The following is a 17,393-nucleotide window of genomic DNA, read 5'->3' as shown; positions in this document are numbered from 1 at the left end:
AAGCACTATATATTAAGTGTTTAGGGTTAGAAAGTGACCAATGCAAGATAAATACCAGTAGTTTAATTAATTTTTATACGTATTTCCTTTAGTATATTATGTGTATATTTTAGTATATTTCGTTTAATTGGTATAGTATAGGTATGTTTTAGTGTATTTCGTTTAATTAGTATAGTATATGTATATGTACTTTATGGAAAATGATGTAGCATGCATCTTGGGAAGGTTAGACAATTAAACTAGTGAGAGAGAATTGTTTGAAAAAAATTAAATTAAAAAAAAATCCGCTAAAGGGTATATATGGAAAACGAATATGCACAAATATTCATTATACTCAAAAGCCATGCGAAGTTACCATAATACCTCCATTTTGGACATTTGGGCCATTCTTAGTGTGGCCAAATATATTTTTTGATAAATATATTTCTATGGCTATAAATGTTATTTTCATATATATTTTTTAAAATTCTCTATCTAGGATCAGTTCATAAAAAAGTTGTCTAGACATATTCATGATGTTTGCTTTAGTTTTGCGTTTTTCTATTTGAACTAATTACAAGTCATTTTTTTTTTCCAGTTATTAATGTTAGTTAAGAATTGATAACTCGTGAAAAATGTTGCCTCATAAGGAATATTACTTGCTTGCAGCTACTGATCTGAAAGATTAGGCCTTACAAGAGAGCGTGAAACACTTCAAACTAACTGTTTTGTTATACACCGCGTCAAGCAATATTAAAAAAAAAATAATAATAAAAGAAGAAGAATTGTTCAAGAGACCATAATCTGAACCCTAGTATCACGAGCTCAAATCTCAGTAACCTCTAACTTCTTGTCCCGACGCCTCAATCTCAAGCTAGTTAGAATCAATTGTATGAATTCTCATTATTATAATTGCTTTGTTTGAACCCTTGATATTTCAATACTCTGTATTTTAGGGTTATTGAACACTAGAGGTTCTCTGAGATCCCTCTTGCGATTACAGCGGAGAAGCCAAGAATTCTCCTAAGGGTGTTCAAAAAAAATATATTTCCGATAAAGGATGTTCAATATAATGTTATATACCTCTAAAACCTAATATTTTAACTATATACACAATATAATTTTTCGATAGAGGGTAATCAATAGACCTCCCTTAGGACATTGTGGCTTTGTTCCTGCGCGATTATATCTCTGATATACTAAGAGCCCATTTGGACATAAAATTTGGTTTAAGATTTTTCCAAAAGAATTTCATTTATTTTCGAAATCAGCATTTGTTCATAAAATTTTCAATTTTCACTTGAAAATGCATTTTGGAAATTTTCGAAAATTTAAAAAACTGCAAAAAGTTATTTTTCAAAATTTTCACTCAAATCATTCACAAAACTTCAAAAACAACCCAAACTGAAATTTATGTCCAAACGCAACTCTAAATTTCAAATACCATTTTCACTTGAAAAATATTTTCACCATTTTTTAGAATTTTACAATTCTTGTGTCCAAACGCCTACTAAAAGTGAAATTTGTATCATGAGGTTTCATAATAGAATGCCAAACTTTATGCTGGTTGTCGATCTACCCAACCATCCCATGTATGAAATCTGTAATGTGACCAAGCTCACTCATGCGGAGTTATGTCAACTATGTTTAAAAAAGAAATTAAATACATTAAAATAGAAGCCCTTCTAACTATATTTGTGAGATTTTAAAAAACTTTGAACAAAGAATATAATCAGTTTTCTTACCAAACTGGCAATCATCACTTAAACTTGGAAAAACGAGAGTAATTAAGGACAAGACAGAATATACAAAATTAGCATCAAACTTCCATGCAGTCAACGGTCATCGATTCTTTGCTTGTTCCATGTCCAAAAGTAGCCCACTTGCTCAAATATTTAAATGGCTTTAATTAATGAGATGTTTAATTATGAGGGTTAGAGCAGAAATCAGACAGCTCTCTACTGCCAACTCACAAAATATTAGTCTCTACTCTTACAATAAGAATTGAATTTTGGATACATAACCCCAAAAAGGAAAGATTGAAATCATTTAATTTGGCACCTTGTTTTGTTTTGATTTTAATACAAGAAGGAGACTTCAGAAGCCAACAGTTTTGTTGCACGTTAGGGAAATTATTTTAATTTCTCACGAAAGAGAACAAACCAAAGCAGCAACTCAAATAAACCCTTTAAAAATAGGGATGGCAACGGGGCAATGAAAGTATGGCCCGGGGCGAGTTTAGACATATGCGGGGCGATGCAAGTTTAGACATATGCGAGGTGGGGGCAAGTGAACACGGGTGTGATGCGTGAACAGGTGGATACGGGTCAAAATGTTGCGGGGGCAGGGTGTGGCGGGTTGAAATTCTGCAGATTAAGAGAGAATCTACCCTGCACCCCACTGCCTCGCATTACTTACCATCCCTATGTAGAAACATAGAACCTAAGATCCACAAAGTAGATAGCAAGCTAATGCAACATCTCCGCGTCAACTGTATGCATAGATCTTTGTAAACATAGTTACTCGATACTTGTATTGGTAGAAGATAGTAAGTAACTGATAAAATAATTAAGGTGTATACAAACTAGTTCGAACACTATTGTTATATATAAATAAAGAATCTTTCATGATCAAAATATATTGATGTTTCAATAATAAAACTAGAAGAGTCATCAAGGTACATATAAGAAAAAAAATGATTGAGAGGTACTAATGCAAAAAGGAAAAACAAAATAGTTTGAGTTTGTTACACATCCAACTAGTGCTTCAAGATAAGATCCATGTGTTAAGTAAACATCATTAATTAGATTAATACCTATCTTTCACATGTAGTATCCAATTTGGCAAGTATCAATCATCACCAACAGTTAGCCATAATGAGAGAGTAATGACAATAAGAAAGCTAACTAATTCATCATTCCTTTTTAACTATTTTTCTCGTTTCAATCTGTGTGATGATATTTGACTGTGCTTAGAATTTAATAAAAAAAAGTTTTTTTAAATTTGTGGTTTAAATTAATCTCATTAAGAGATAAATGAGCTTTGAAGTTAAATTTATTACTCCCTCCGGTCAACTTCAATCGATTGTTTGGTTGTTTTCAAACATATTAAGGAATCCACCTTTTAGCATTAATTAATAATAAAATTGACCATATTAATTTTAAATTGTTCATTAAAAATACAATAGATACTCCAAGGCTCTTTACTGGCTAAGGGCAACTTTGGAAAAAAAAAATTAATTATTTCTTGATATCTAAAAAAATTAAATATTATGAATCACAAAAAAATACTAAAAATCAATTAAAGTGAACCAATACTAAATATAAAAATGTTCCATTCTTTTTGGGACCGATAACTAAAAGGGAAGAGTCTCGTGTAAATTGATACAGGGAAGTAATTCATTATCTGGTTGACTAATCAATGCACTAAGATTCTTTTTCATCGACCTATACAAGTAGGTCTTCTCTTGTTAGTTATTAAGTACTAATCACTCATGTCCGCTTTAATTGATTTTTTGGTTGTTTTTACACATATTAAGGAATTCACCTTTTAATCATTAATTAATAATAAATTTGATCATATTAACCTTAATTTGTTCATTGAAAATATAACAAACACTACTAGACTCTTTACTCCAAGGGCAACTTTGAAGAAGAAAAAAAGTTAATTCCTTCTTAATATCTGAAAAATCAAATATTGTGGACCACAAAAAAAGAGTAAAAAAAATCAATTAAAATAGACCGGAGGGAATACTAAATATAAAAATATTTTATTTTTTTTGGGACTAATAAATAAAAGGAAAGAGTGTCGTATAAATTGAGATTGAAAAGTAATTCATTGTCTAGCTGATTAATCAATGCACTAAGATTCTTTTTCATCGACCTATACAAGTAGGTCCTCTTGTTAGTTATTAATTACTTACTAATGTATTGATTAACGGCAACGCTATCTATGGCATAAGCAACAAATTAAGCTATAACAAAATTGAGATTTTTTTTTGAATTCATCAGTTTTTAGATTTTTTGACTTAATTGTTTTGTTTGTGTAATTGAAAACTTATTTGACTGAAACAGTTTTATACTTTACATTGCTTTGGACTTGAAATGCTTCACATGGGTTGGGAATGCGACTAGTGATTATTTTATTTCACCGACTAGCTATTATAATTAGTTTTTGGCTTCAAATTGCATAATAATGTCAAAAGTTTCAGCCGAGCGGCGAGAAGTGAAATTGCCTCTAGTTCAGTTGGCCCATTCTTTATTAGGTACTTACTAATGTATTGATTAACGGCAACGCTATCTATGGCATAAACAACAAATTAAGCTATAACAAAATTCAGAAAATTCTCCCAAGTACCACACTTGAGTAGGGAAAGAATTTTCCCTCTGTTTGTTTTATGATTTTGGAACAGCCAACTAAGATATTTGAACCAACAAATTAATGCAACAGTTAAGTTGGCTCAATTAGTTTTGTGGCTCTTTATAAATTTATTTTTAATTTTATGATCTTACTTCTTTTTTTACATATGAGAAATTTACTTTTACACGTAGGAGATTTGTCTTTTACACATAAGAGACCTAAAAAATTATTTTCTTAAATTACAAATTGTAAAAGGATATGATGTTCACATAGCGCTAAGAAGAAGTTGGCTGCAGTATAACATACTAGAAATCGGCTAGTTCTTTTTGCTATTATTAAACATTATTATGAATAAGCCAACAAATGCAACTGTTATGTTGGCAAGCAGTTTAACAAACTACAAATTGTCTAAGATTCTTTTTATCATAATAGGTTACATTAATTAAACTTTTGTTGTTGTTATATATTATAACTATTAATTCTTTTGTAGTTGTTGTTGCTGCTATATAATATTTCTCTTGACGTTTGTACATGGACCGCATCCCCCCCCCCAACACACCCGGAATGCTAATTCCAATCTTTTTGCCTATCATGAACAAAAAAGGATAATTTGGTGTATAAAAATATTTCGTATTCACGCAGGGTCCGAGGAAGGACCGCACGTCAAGAGATGTGATGTAGACAACCTATACCCTGATGCAAGTATCAGCGGTTGATTTCACAACTCGAACCCGTGATCTATAGGTCATACGAAAATAATTTTACCGTTGTTCCAAGGCTTACCTATCATGAACAAGAAACAGAAAAAAAGAGTTAACAACAGTGACAATAATGTTTGGAGAAGCAAATTAAATCAAAAGTAGAAGGTACCAAAATTTTCCTTTGCTTTCAAAAGAATTTTCCTTCAAGTCATCAGTAGGAATAATTTGGTCCCGCAGTTCTCTTACACTTATTATTGTACAAAACCAAGTGCAGTGAAGCCTTATTAGTACGCAAATTTTCAAGAATTCTTGATCATGACTTGTACTATTCATAGCATGCATCTGACAGAAAAATCATGCCAACAAAACATGAAGCTGGAGTAACTGCCAAGATATAAAAAATCAACATTTTCAACACATATAACTTATTTGGAGTAATTATATTTGTATATGTTGATATTCATTCTATATTGATTCTCAAAAATGGAAGAAATCGCGATGAAGAGACACAAATATTTAAGATGGATTATACATATTGTCACATCCCTTTTTACCCCCAAAGACATATGTTATGAATTATTTTGGGTTAAATAATTTTTCCAATTAAAGTGACAAGTTTGAGTAGGGATTATTTTATTTACATAGTCGCCACGTGGAATTGATTTTTCGGTGTTCCAAGTCACCTTTTATTTGAATCCCAAGTCAAAGGAAGGTTTGACTCTATTATTATTTAGTCTGCGAAAATAAAGTTCGAGTAAGGAATACTATTGACCGAGGAGAAGGTGTGAGGCACTCCCCGAATCCCGTAATTCTAGCACGATTGCTTTATTGACTATAATTTGGCTTGAATTAAATTTGGACAAACTATGATTTATATAATTTTCATGTTTTTCCTACGTCCACTTTTATTTCTTGATTATTAGAATTATTAAAGGATATTTTAAATAATAAGATGTCATAACCATACTACGCAAGCGAATGCGTGATCGAGATAAAATTTATTAATTTTATCATAATAGCGCTACGCAAGCGAATCCACAGTCATGACAAGGATTATTAGTACATTATTAATTTTGAAAAAATTACTACATTCGAAGATATTAATTAAATATCAACTATCGCGCTACGCAAGTGAATCTGCGATTTTAGCAAAGGATTAATTAAATTAGAAATTAATTAAAGCTAATGAATATGGTATGAAATTATTAAATTAATTTATTGAATGTCAAACATCACACTACGCAAACGATTCCATAAAATTAAAGCGCGCCTACTATTTGCCTAGCATTTAAATTAATTACTAGGCGATTAAGTTGTAAAGTTATTTTTTTAAAAAAAAAAATCTGATTTTTATTGAGATTTTTTTGACTAAAAACAAAAAGTTGGGCCAACTTATCAATCTAAAAGAAAAAGGCTGCTTTTGTTATTAGCTGAAAGGACCAGCTACTTTTTAAAAGAAGATATGGGCCTCAACTTATTAATTGGTATTGGGCCAACTATTATTTAAAAGAAAATGGATCAACTTAAAACCTTTATTGATATTGGGCCTGCTGAAATTATTTAAAGAAATATGGGCCTGCTAGCAGGTTTATCACAAAATGGGCCTACCAGAAAATATTTACAAAGAATGGGTCAGTTGAACTATTATATTCATGGGCCTGGCGAATTCGGCCCAAATAATCTGTAATTTTCAGTTTACCAATACAACCCAACAATACTAATTATGCACAAATCTATGTGGCCTACTTACTCAAATCCAACTTCTCTTTTATTAATTTCTAAAAAAATTCATCTCTGTTAAGTATTATTACATCATCTAATACTAACTTTGGACAAGAACTAAAAAAGAACGATTAAACTTGAACATCTCTAAATAGCTAATCTCAATAACGAAACTAATACATTCATCGTGCCAACTCTCCATTCCAATTCACTGTCCACTATTTTTCTCCATTTAACTTCACAGATATTTAATGAAACCAAAGTAAGAAAAACTCTAAACGAGGCCATGTAGCTATGCCAAACCTAACAACTAACTACTTTTATACATTAACAAACGCATGAATATAGACCCTACTTCTCAAACTTCAAGTTGTATTCTATCTAAACAAACTTCAAGTATTTGGGACTTCCCTTTTGAACATTGGACTCACCTACAGGAATACTAAATCATACCAAGATAAAGGTGCAAAGAATCTAATTTAGCTTAAACACTTGTCATTCGAAAGTAACATCACGACGGCTTAATTACCTAACACAAGACATAGCAGGAAACTTCATGGTTAAACTTCAGTGTCTCATAAAGCAAAACAAGAAGAAAACTCAAAAGTACAAGAAAAAGACCTTAAAAATATGAAGTTACACATTTCAGATCTACACGTTATTAATAACTGATTTTGGTTTAACACTTGAAGAGATGAAATAGATCATTATCTTCAATCAATTACTATAAAATCAGTATTACAAAGTTTAAAGGTTACTTGAAGAGCAAAAATACAATACAGTAGTAAAAACGAGCAGAAACAGCAGCGATTTTGTGTCCAAACACCCCCAAAACCTTAGAGAAGAAGCCTAGAATCAACTCTATAGAGTTATTTTTTCTTTTTGAAAGAGTTTTCACCCTAAGAAGTACTCGCAAAGCTCACAATTTCAGCTTATTTTCTTTTTGTTCAGATGTTGATGTTTCTCTCAAGTTTTATGTGTTCAAGCAACTCTAAAGGTGTGTCTAGTGTGTCAAGATGTGTGTGTCAAGTGAGGAAAGAGCAGCCCTTTAATTAGGCAAAGAGAGTCACTTTTTGGACAGATTTTGGTTCACCAAAAATCTGTCCAAAAAGACTGACTTTGTGTGCCAAAACACTACCCAAGGGTTGTCCAAAAGGTGAGAGGACAGCTTGAAAACCTGCTGTGGTAGAAGTATGAAGAAAAACAGTATTTTCAGTCACCCTTCTAGTAAAAAGGTGACCTATTATATACCCTATTTCATGATTACACCCATCTACCCTTAAGATTTTATCAACATCGTTACCAAACCACTTACTCAAAAACAAATAACTAAAAATCAATTAACTGATTGAACTATTAACTAGAAATCAATTAACTAGAACTTCAAGATTGAAACCAAGCAAGAAACATGTATTAAACCATGAAATACTTAAAACTAATCCGCTTAAACAAAAATGATTATCAGAAACACTAACCTAAACTCAGACCTTACCGACATAAAGCAAAGCAAAAATACATCAACAGTAATACAAACTAACATGAACAATTAAGTTAAAAAATAAAAAATCAGAAATTAGATTGAGAGCTAACTGAAATGATCACTAAACAGAATTATAACAAAACTACAAACAAATGACGTGGAAACAGAAAATCAAAAACTCGAAGGAAAGGATTAGGATTTGAGTTTATACCAAGCTCTGGGACATTCAACGTCGAATCGAGCAACGAGATGATGCCAAGGATGCCAACTGGTGGATGTCCAACCTTGAAACGCTCATTTCATTTCGGCAGATGCTAAATTCAATGAACTCGGCGTCGTACCAAAATAAAACGGATGTCTTTGGGTAGAATATGTTTTAAAACAAAGGTCATATGAGTAGGGAAGAAGAAAATAAAGAGGAAAAGAAGAGTGAGCAGCGGCAGTGGTAGCGGCGGGAGGTGGTGAGGGCTACTGGCCAGTGGTGGTGCTGAGAAGCGGCAGTGGTAGGGAAAGTGTAGATCTCCTTGAGATCTACACATTTATGTAAGATTTGTGGGGTGTGGTGGTTGAATTTGTCACGAATTTGAGAAAGAAAAAAGAAAAATTAGGGCGGCTAGGGTTTCGGTTAGGGTTTGATCTACGGAGATTGGTAGAGATTTGGAGGATATGAGGCTTGGATTAATGGTGAGGAGGTTGAGAGGAAGAAATGGTAAAAATTTGGGGTGGTTTGGACGACAGCCGCCGTCAGTGGGCGATTTCCGACGGCAGAGCAGGTCGGCGGATGGCGAGGTCTTGAATGAGAGGGGGGAGAGTGAAAAGAGAGGAAGAAGAGAGGAAATAAGGGGAAAATGGGGGCAATTTTCAAGGATTCTACGCTTTAAATACCTAGGGAGGGGATTGAATTGGAGCCATTGGATCGTGAGGGAATGGATGGATGAGATTGAGTCTTGGTTTCACTTAATGAAATGGCGTAGTTTCATGATGAAACTACACCGTTTTGAACCAAGACTTGGCCAACCATCAACTGGACTGGATCGGCCGAATTGGGTTAAAACATTGGGCCTGATCTGTGCATAACTCAACTGAAATGGGCATTAATCCAATCTTTTAACAAATTAATTAATAATCTAATGCTAAAGTTTATAAACACACACAATAAACCTAGAAAAAAAATATAATGTAAGAGAAATAGAAGGAGCAAAAATTAGATATTTACACATTTTTAGTTTAAGCAGTTGGATGGACTATTATTTAAGATAGTTCTTCCTATTTATTTTTCAATTTATTTTGTTTTTACTAGTTTGAGATTGAAACATGATTGATTGATTTTTCTCGCCTTTGTTTCAAGTTCATAAAATTGCACGGTATGTCCCCCAATGAGGCTGGTTGATCACGCCCAACTCTAGTCCTAAAAAGGATAAGCAGTCGCTGCAAATATAATCTGGTCTAAGAGTCCTGAGTTAAATCCCACAAAGAACTAAGGCTTCACTATAATTGTTATGTATCGCTAAGAAGACAAGTTCAAACAATTTTTAAGTTATAACTATTAAAATTCTTATGTCTAACTGATTAACTAACAAATTAAAGTATAAATTAACAACTAGAGATACTAAGGGTTGGAGAAAAGATTAAGGAGGTTTAGAGTTATGATTTCTCCAATTGTGGAATCCTTCCCGCTACATCTTCTATAATTTCGCCTAATTATTCTCTACCAATCGTGAGTACTTCGGGTGTCGTAATACTCTCTCGAGAAACTACCATAATTTACTAGACGTATTCTCTGGAACTACGCTAGCTGGTACTAATTCACCGCTCAATACGATCACACCATAGTTTTGTTATCTCTAATCCCACCTTTAAACCCTCTGTATTGATCTCTCACATACGTTAGGAGTGATGTTATTCAACAACTACCTAAATATGTACCCTCTCTCAAGTAATACACAATAAATAGGCACAGTCAATTGATGGCCATTCAATCAACAACAATAAACACGTAGTTGAACAAGTTAAAAATTCAATGACTCAATTATATAAAAACATAACAAGAATTTATTCTACAAAAGGTTCTATCAAAACCCTAGATAACAAATTTGTTATTCTTAATAGTATGCAAAACTACAATACTAGAATTCATAACCAATAATGAAAATAGGAAGAAGAAAGTGAAAAACTCGTAAAAGAATTCTCCGCCTTGCTCCTAGTGTGTTCTTGCCTCCTTAGGTAGAATCGCCTCTCAAAAATGCCCAACCTCTTCTTAGACATAATTAGGGAGTATTTACAGGCTAGGGTTGAAATCCTTGACAAATACGGGTCAGTCTTTTAATTCGCGAACTTTTGACCACCAGGCTGCAAACCTCACGAGGCCAGACTTATAGCGCTGCCAACCTGGCTACAGTGCTGGCTACGCCTGGCCCGTAGCGTGGTCAAGCTGGCTACGCTTGGCATGTAGCCAGGCTTGGGTACTTTGTGTTTTTATGCTCTTTTCTTGTATTTTCAACCTCTTTTCGTGCAATTTTCATTCGACTCTTTCTTTCGATGCTTCTACACATAAAACAACATAATTTAGCTCAAATATTGCACAATTAATCACTAAACCAACAAAATATATAGCAAGTAACGTACTAAAATTATAGCATTTTGTCCAAATATCACCACCACATACTTAAACGTTGTTCGTCCTCGAGTCAACCACCAATTCACACTAACCTATAGCACTTTATTTTTTTAATACATTTGAAGCACACCAAACCTATGACTATGGTTGATAGCAACAATTAAACTTTAGCACATGTCTTCAACACACACTTCCATTTACTTTATGCCATATTTTAAAAATCTATTCAACACCAAGACAACTTGCTCATAACAATTCTAGCCTCACAAATTGACTCAATATCACAATGCATTCATGGCTTGAACACTTAACATCATAGAGACATCTAATAACATCACCTATCCCTTGCGAAATCATATGCCCTCACAAAAAGAACAAAAGTGTAAGTCAAATCCACACACTCGAATCAAATGCTCAAATATATTTTAAGGACTCAGATAAATCAAAGAAATTTCGCACTCTCACATAGAAGTCACATGCATGCACAAAGTACCATAGGCTTGCTCATTATGTAAACATCTACTAATGTAGGCTTACTCGATCTAAAATTAATTAGGACTTTTTAATGGTTGTAATGTGGGCTAAGGGATGGGTAGGATAAATTTAGAATTTGTGACTAACCCTCCTAAGCACTTTAACACATCACAAAATTAACTTTAAGTACATTTTTCTTCAACACAAGTTTAATTTCTCAAGTAATATCACCCCCAAAAATATTTTCTCTTTCTTTAAGCACTACTTTGATTCATACCCACTAGGAAGGACAAGATATGCCTATTTTCTTTTGCTACATATATTTGTTTTTTCAACCATACTTTTTTTTTTCCTCTTGTACCATTCCTGCTAGTGGTGTATTCCTTATAATACAAGTGCACCTTTCTTTCATTCATTGATCCCTCTCAAAATTCACTCAAGTTCTCTCCTTACTTCTTCTAGCGCTCATTTTATAATTAAAATGCTTTAAGAGGTAAAAGGATCAAAATAATGACAATTAAGAATAAAGGGGTATATGCTTGTAATGTGGTTGCCAAATAAACGTTTATAAGCTCAAAAGGGTTGACTAAGGATAATTTTTATTTGTGGTAAGCATTAAGTTCAAAAAGATCAAAGAAAGCCTAAAATTATTTTTCAAACCGAGCAAAACCTAGAATTTCGCTTCAACTCACATGCAGGGCGAGTTCTAGACTCTATTGCAATGACACGGACTATATAATTTTTCACCACACATGGCACATGACTTACTAAGGACGGTTTCATTCCGACTCTCAAACAATTTCAACTATTCACGGAGCCACAAATTATTAATCCTTAAGCACAAAGTGACACAAGCCAAGAAAACGAGATATGGGCATCAATAAACGTGTTATCTACTCAACAAGACATCATAAGCATTTTCAAACCATAGGGAAGGTACTACACATGCTAGAGCCTAAATATGCTACTATCAAACTAGTCAAAGGCACCTAGCAAATCTCTTTTTCTTTCCATCCTTTTATTCCCTAAATTCTACTCTATTGTAAAGATAAATAAAAAAAACTACTACCCGATTCAATTACATTCCATGAAAAAGAACCGAGGCATAAAGAAAAACTACGAGGGATTATTACTACCTAAACGAATAAAAAGACATATTTTTGGATTTTTCTGTTTCATAGTTTATTTATTTTTTGTTAGACTTTAAACCCTCAAGAAAACTGTACAGGAGATCCACCGTCGGAAAAAGTTCAATCTTTTTCTATTTTTCTAAAATCAATTATTCAATTAAACCACACAGCTAAATAACATAGAAAGTCACTCAGATAATATCCGCACCCCACACTTAAAATTGTGCATTGTCTCCAATGCACACCATAACTAATAATAGGATAAAAGAAACTCCCTGGTAGTCCAAAGGCCGAAGAACTAGCAGCTCATGAGGTACTCAGACTTCTCCCGAAAAATATTTTCTTTGTGCGGGCACCCCACACTTAGTTCTAACTATCTGGCTTGTTGTTGCATCCTTCTAATGGCTTTGCCTTCCATGCTCATACAAAATAAAAATAAAAAATGACACTACAAAAATAATACAATAAAAAAAATTAAAAATAAAAGAAAGCAGTAAAGTTGTGTTGACTCCCAACAAGCGCTTGATTTAAAATCGCGGCATAACGCGAATCACTTTTTGCCTCCACCTCGAGCTTATGAATTGACGCCCAAGTTTTGCTTCAAGTTTTCTACTATGATCCATGGGTGGTGGAACAAATCTATTTGCCCCAAGAAAATAATATAGTATTCTGCACTTATTAGCCTTTGCATGATGTACGTAATCTTACCTTTCTGGCAAGAAGAATTCCAGAATGTAGGCACTTCCTCATTTGGCCCGGATAACTCTATTTTCATATCATCATCTAAACCCAATGTGAAAAATGCTTGGAGTGAGGACCAATGCGCTCAAATACATGAACTTTGGGACTATCAACATCCTCAATACCAATGTCACTAGAGTCAACTAAATATGTATCCTCAATGTCCTTAGTTGACTCTAGTATCTCTTTTAAAACATCCGCATCCTCATATTCTAGTTGGATAGATTGTTGGTGTTCTACTTTGACCTCCTCCATTAGCACCTCAATTTCTGCATTTAATGCATGTTCTTTTTTACTACTATCCATAATATTAGCTTGTTGAGCATTAAATGCTTCAACCAATTGACTCATTTGTGCCTCCAGGGTATGAAATAGTTACCTCTTGCCTTTGTATTTGCAGTTGTTTCTCATTACTTCGTTCCATGACGCACTTTAACATATCATTGATCTCCTTCAGGTCAGCCTCTCTGGGTTCTTTGTTTCTGTTAACCTCACAAGAAAAAGTAGAACCATCATAATAAGGGGTTGGGGAGGATAAGAAATACAAGCACAACCATAAAAGTGACCATCTCGGCCACCAGAAACATCACATACATTCCACACATAAGATTGAGTTGGTGCACATAACTCGCTCTCGGGAATATTTTGACTATTTTGTCGCAGGTGGTTTTCTCCACAATAAGCACAAAGAAGATCAACAGTAGAATTACCAATATCGAAACACCCATATTTCCAAGATGCCATGTTTCTCACAACAAGCAAAACTAAAATTAAAAAAAATCAAATACTAAAAAACAAAATAAAAGTTCAAACTTGAAACCTATCAATATGTACATCTACAGCTACACCGTTAGTTCCCCGGCGATGGCGCCAAAATTTGATCACTCCCAACTCTACTCATAAAAATGATAAGCGGTCGCTATAAATATAATCTGGTCTAAGAATTCGGAGTCGAATCCCACATAGAACTAAGGTTTCGCTATAATTGTTAAGTATCACTAAGAAGATAAGTTCGAACAATTTCTAATTTATAACTATTAAAATTCTTATGTCTAACTAAATAACTAACAAATTAAAGTAGTAAATTTCCAAAGAGAGATACTAAGGGTTGGAGAAAAGATTAAGAAGGTCTAGAGTTATAATTTTTTAAATTGTCGGAATCCTTCCCGCTACATCTTCTATAATTTTGCCTAATTATTCTCTACCAATCGTGAGTACTTCGGGTGTCATAATTCCCTCTCGAGCAACTACCATAATTTACTCGACGTATTCTCTCGAACTACGCTAGCTAGCACTAATTCACCGCTCACTACGAACTACGATCGCACCAAGGTTTCGTTATCTCTAATCCCACCTTTAAACCCTCCGTATTGATCTCTCACATATGTTAGGTGTGATGTTATTCAATAACTACCTAAATATGTACCCTCTGTCAAGCAATACACACTAAATAGGCACATTCAATTGATGGACATTCAATCAATAACAATAAACATGTAGTTGAACAAGTAGAGAAATCTAGTGGCTCAATTATATTAAAACATAACAAGAATTTATCCTACAAAAGGTTCCATCAAAACTCGAGATAACAAATTAGCTATTCATAATAGTATGCAAAACTACAATACTAGAATTCATAACCAATAATGAAAATAGGAAGAAGGAAAATGGAACAAAGGACCACTATAGTAATAGTACTCTCTCTAGCTTTGCTCTCGGCGTAGGTTATGCTAACCTGCACTGACCCATGGATGCCATGGCTAAGAAGAGAGGAAGACCATTCAAAAATCAACCACATGTTACTGTAGGAAGCTCCATCAGTGCAAGTATGATTGCAGAAACTCTTGAACAAGGAAGTACACAAAAGGTAGTGACCCCAATTGAGAACCTTCCAGCTAGGTCACTCGATTTGGGTTCGCAGAATAAAAAAAGTAGTGGCATCAAAGAGGCTTAATTTGAGCCCAAATTAACTGATAATGGGAAATCTAGGGCAGCAACTGCAATGGAGGAAATGCAGGACAGACCAAAGCTTCCATTGGAAAAAGGCAAACAGAAAGTTGACCTACCTACTCCGGTGCCGGAAGCTACACCTGAAGCTCCATGGACAACCTTATTTGCTGGGAATCGAACAGTTGAACATGGTATGAACCTAACCGATATCCCGCCTAAAATTGTGGATGGCCAATTTCTGGTTAACCTAGATAAAACAGAGGTTGAAAATGAAACTAAAAAATGGAGAAAATCACTCATTGTTTATGTGATTGGGGAAAAGTCGGGTTATAACTATATGTGTAGATATATTGCTCAATATTGGAATGTTGTTGCAGAACCTGAAATTTATCTACACGAAGAGGGTTATTATATTGTTAGATTTCAGAGTATTGAGGATTTGCAAGACATATTATATGGAGGTCCATACACCATAAGCAACGGACCAATTATTCTCAAACAATGGATTCCTGATTTTGACTTTAAAGCTGAGTTCCTAACAGAAATTCCTCTGTAGGTCAAGTTCCCTAAGCTCCCTATGTTGAGCATGATGGCTAGCACACCTGGCAACACTTTATTTGCTGATGGATACATCACCAAGCAGACTAGGATCTCTTATGCTAGAATCCTCATTGAAGTTAATGTCACAAAAGAGCTACCTAATGAAATAACAGTGAATGATCCCTCTGGCAGGCAATTTCAGCAGGCTATTGAATTTGAGTGGAAGCCTGCTTTCTGTGCCAAGTGCTTAAAATTAGGACATGATTGTGCCAAAGTACCACATGAGGAGAAGGCAGACCAGTTACAAAAGAGAAGGAGACCAAGACTAGTTCATACATGGAGGCCAACTGGACAACTGATACAACACCCTACAACAGATCAAAATGATCAACAACCTATTAATAAGGGGAAAGAGGCTAAAAGAGGAGAATAGATGCAGGTTAAGCCAAAAGGAACACTACAGCTTCATAAACAAGTTGATAAGCCAACAAGTAGGAGTAAAAGTTCGGAACATCAAACAAACAACTTAATTTGGCCAAGCCTAGATGTAGTTGTTTCAACAAAGAATGGATTTCAAGTGCTACATGATGGAGGACACAAAGGAGAAGGCCAGAAACCCCCTGATACATGAGGGGAAAACAACATGCCCAATGACTTGGATTATTTGGAATATAAGAGAAATAAATAAGAGGTACAAGCAGAAGGAACTAAAGCAGTATCTCAAAGAAAATCACATAAAAATAACTCGACTCCTAAAAACTAGAGTGAAAGAAAACAAAGCACCACAGATTGCCAACAAGATTGTTCCTGGTTGGGAGAGAATAAGCAACTATAAAGATGGAAGAATATGGGTAGTATGGGATGCTAAAGCCTATAACATACAACATCTAGCTAGTACAAGTCAATTTATTCATTGTATGGTGATAGAAAAGCAGAATGGAATAGATTGTATACTTACAGTAGTATATGGCTTTAATACAGTGGAAGAAAGGAAAGCATTATGGGATCAATTGAAAGCAATGGCACCTATGATCAATAAACCTTGGCTAATTAGTGGGGACTTCAATGCAATCATACACCCCAGTGATAGGCTATCTGGAACAACTGCATCATTAGCTTAGTTAAAAGACTTCTCTGAATGTTGCAACACACTGCTTCTAAATGAGATTCCTTGGAAAGGGGAATATTACACTTGGATAAACAAACAGAGAGAGAATGATAGAGTGTGTAGCAAGATTGATAGGAAAATTGCCAATGATGAATGGATGCTTCAATATGGGCACTTGACTACAGTATATGGATAACCTTTCTTATCTGATCACACACACATTCTCATCCCAATGAGAGAAGCCAAAAGAAACATCAAAGTTCCTTTTAGGTTCTTCAATGTCTGGATAGAACACCCCAGATTCAAGCAAATTGTGGAAACATAGTGGGGTAGAAATAAGGCTACAGAGAAAATGAAGAATATCTGGCTCAAATTGAAAGGCTTGAAGCCTGTACTTAAAACAGTTGAACTTAGAAGAGTTCAAGGGGATTACAGAGAAGTTGAACCAAGCAAGATCAAACCTGAAAAGGATTCAATAAGAACTAAGGGTGCTTACTCTGATGCATTGGCTGATCAGGAGAAAAACTATCTGATCCAACTGGAAAAATGGTCTTTGATAGAGGAAAGTGCACTACAGTAGAAGTCAAGAGCC

Source organism: Nicotiana tabacum, chromosome 2 (genome assembly GCF_000715075.1).
Source record: "Nicotiana tabacum cultivar K326 chromosome 2, ASM71507v2, whole genome shotgun sequence".
NCBI classification, from domain to species: domain Eukaryota; kingdom Viridiplantae; phylum Streptophyta; class Magnoliopsida; order Solanales; family Solanaceae; genus Nicotiana; species Nicotiana tabacum.
This window is presented reverse-complemented; position numbering follows the sequence as displayed.